Here is a 3,224-nt window from a genome sequence, read left to right as displayed (position 1 = left end):
AGTGAATTAATTGATGAGTTGATTCAGCATATCCACCCTAGATGTCGCTAAAGAATTAACATTAATATTTTTAGTATATTTTTTTTATCTTGGATGGCCTTTTTAATAGAAAGGTTTACTTTACTTACACTCATGAGACCTAAACTTTTTTGCTCTTGGTTTAACCTGGCTTTTTAGGGCAGAGCCTATTCCCTTCACCAAAAATGTAGGAAATAGAGAAAATAATATTGTCATTTGCCAATAACGACCTTTATTCTCCTTAATGTTTTTAGGCTCTAATGCTACATAACATACAATCATAATTTTTAATGAAGATATTACGTGTGTGTTTATATTATGTTTTATGCTTTAATACATGTTGTCCTTATCTTAATAAAAAAATTTATATATGTACATATAATTTCTGCATATTCTATGTGAAGTATACAATTATTATTTAAATAATATATAAAACTAATTAACTTAATAAGATTACAAAAATATTTATTACATGTCAAACCTGTATACAACTGAACTTTGTCATGATTATTTTTTATGTGCTCATATGAAAAACTTAATTTTAACTTCTGCACTTTTTTCTTTCACATCCTCCAGTTTTTTGCGGCAAAATGAATTTTAGCTCTGCTGTTGGTGCAAAATTGAAATCATGTCCCTTACTGGAATTTGACACCGGCTCACCTTCTACAAAATTGTTGACAGTGTCTCTGTTTGAAGTACCATGCTTCAAAGAAGTGGACGAACTTGTACTGGGTATAGATATGTTTGTACTAAGCAATTCTGTATTTACCTTGAAAAAAAATCAAGCTTTGAAATAAATAAAAATAAGTTGGAAGTATAGACTTACCTAGGTTTTTGACAATTTCTTTAATTTCTCCTTGGTTAACCTCTTTGCATGTGGAAAAGTAGTGAGGCCATTCATTGTATTTTTGTCAACAATTACATACCAATGCATGGACTGAAGGTTTTTTATCCATTTGCCTACAAGGAACAAAATTTATAAATTACCTCATTTAGGTATTAAAAAAAATGAAAGATTTAGTTAAAATACCTTAGTACCTATTCCTTGGCAAAGATATTCATTTTTCTTTTTCCAGGGGCTCTTTTGAAAATTTAAAGATATGACAGGTCCGTTTTTCGCTATGATGCTTTCAATCTGGTGCAAAACACATAACCTTTGTTGGTGTAGTCCACTAAAATAACAAAAACAAAATCAAATATAACAATCAAAACATTATGACATAACCTTAAAATGTATGTATTTTCATAAATTTCAGGATTATTCACTAAAAATTGGTAATTATGAAACTGAATTAAAAAAAAAAACTTGTATGTGTGTAATTGTGATACTTACATTTTATTTTCATATAGGAAAGTAAGAAAGATGCGGAGACTTAAAAATATCTTCCAACATTTGTTTGGATTTTGGGAACTTCCGTTGCCGGTGGCGTTTATGCTTGTGGGCCGGAAAGTGACATTGAAATGACAAGTGAAAGTCTCTTCGTCTTCTTCTTTTTTTCTTCGATTTTTATGGCTTAAGCCCGATAGCAACCAACGTGAGTCAGAATTATGCAAAAACATGTTAAGGTGGCTTTACATAAAGGAATTAAGCTGTTTACCTTCCAAACAATACCAAAGTTGTTAATTCGTTTTTTTAGGCATAATTAACAATTAAATTATAAATAATGGCTAAGAGTTAAACGATACACTTTATAATATTAAAATTAATAATAGACAGAATTTTATAACTTTTATTGCTACAGAATAGATGTAACTATTTGGTAGTATAGTACTTTTTTCAATCGGACCAAAGCAAATTTTTTAAATTATTTCCAATGTTGATCTGGTTTACGATTTTATTACCGATTCATTTTAGAACCCTGACATAATTTTGATATATGTAGGTTTTGAGAATATTTTCTACTAAACTAAAATTAAAGAGCGGAGCGTATTGTAACACATCATGGTTCTCTGAAGCATGATACCCAGAAATAAGTTAGTAATATTTCAATGAAATTTATTTTTGATTATAATATATAATAAGACCTTTCCTTTTCTCTCTGTATTTACTATAGATTGACGAAAAACAAAGAAAAACACAAAGTCACGGTCTCACAACATGTAATTAAACGGGCTACACGTGTTTCGCTCTAGTTAGAGCATCATCAGTTACAGCATAAGTGTGTGGATGGCTTCTAAAGGCCTGATGATGCTCTAACTAGAGCGAAACACGTGTAGCCCGTTTAATTACATGTTGTGAGACCGTGACTTTGTGTTTCGTCAATTTTGTATGTTGGTCTCTTAGAGAATAATGGATGAGATTTTTGGATTTATTATAGATGTTAATGTTTTCCAAGTACTAAAAAAAGAAAAAGTTGGGTAGAGCACCATGCCGAGGCTAAGGTTTGAACTCAGAGCCTTATGAGGATACGGCAGGTCTCTTCCCCACTGCGTGTTTAGGGCACTCCTTGGATAATTTTGGAGATTTTTTTTTTGTAGTACTGACAAAAATTTTTAAAATTTCTACTGGTCCCCACGGACTAAAGTAGACGCGAAGCGTCTACTTGTTACAATACGCTTCGCGTATTGTAAGAACGCACCGGAAAAAAATGGTGGAGGTTCCGACTTGCGACACATAAACGCTAATAACTTTTGTTCTATGGCGAATTTTTTTTTCTGGTTTTCACCGTTTTATGTGGGAAGGTTAAGGCTACGTGATGATGTAAATTTTTTTTGGCCACGCCGCCCCGAAGGGGCGGGCGTGGCAAAAAACCGCTTTTTTCGCGAAAACAGTCGGTGCAGCAACTTGTGGAAAACTGACTGAGCCAAATTTTCTGAAACTCATTGACGTCAAAGGCCTTTATGCAAAGCAACTCCCAAAGGGCGCTTTTTAAGATAAACCCTTTAGAAGTCGGATTTTTCTGTGAATGAATTTTGAACTTTTTGCGCGGTACCTCGCGGACTTAAACGGCTGTGGGGCCTAAACGGTAATGTTCCCGATAATGCGAATAAAACAGCCCTTTTCTACGTAAATGTAGCTTTCTTTTTCATTAAAACTATTTTTTTCCAAAAGAAACTCGTTCCGAGATAAACGAGCTCAAACTTAAAATTTTTTTTTTCAAAAAAAAAAAAAGTGAATTTTTCGAGAAATTAATTTTTTTCTACTTCTAAAAAAATTTTTAAATTTTTTTTGGTAACACCGTTTGAAAGCTTAATCCTTTAGGATT

General features: G+C 32.3%; 1 long non-coding RNA gene across 2 annotated transcripts; it reads right to left on the bottom strand.

Moving 5' to 3' along the window:
* Positions 1-410: 410 nt before the first annotated feature.
* LOC126743520 (uncharacterized) lies at positions 411-2,955 on the bottom strand. 2 transcript variants are annotated; one of them, XR_007662904.1, is made up of 3 exons: positions 1,057-2,955; positions 845-978; positions 411-787 (listed from the first exon to the last, which is right to left on the bottom strand). It is a non-coding gene; the product is annotated as an uncharacterized LOC126743520 (long non-coding RNA). The 2 variants fall into 2 exon arrangements; XR_007662903.1 differs by having other exon boundaries at positions 1,049-2,942.
* Between the last annotated feature and the right edge of the window lie 269 nt (positions 2,956-3,224).

Source organism: Anthonomus grandis, chromosome 13 (genome assembly GCF_022605725.1).
Source record: "Anthonomus grandis grandis chromosome 13, icAntGran1.3, whole genome shotgun sequence".
NCBI classification, from domain to species: Eukaryota; Metazoa; Arthropoda; class Insecta; order Coleoptera; family Curculionidae; genus Anthonomus; species Anthonomus grandis.
This window is presented reverse-complemented; position numbering and strand designations above follow the sequence as displayed.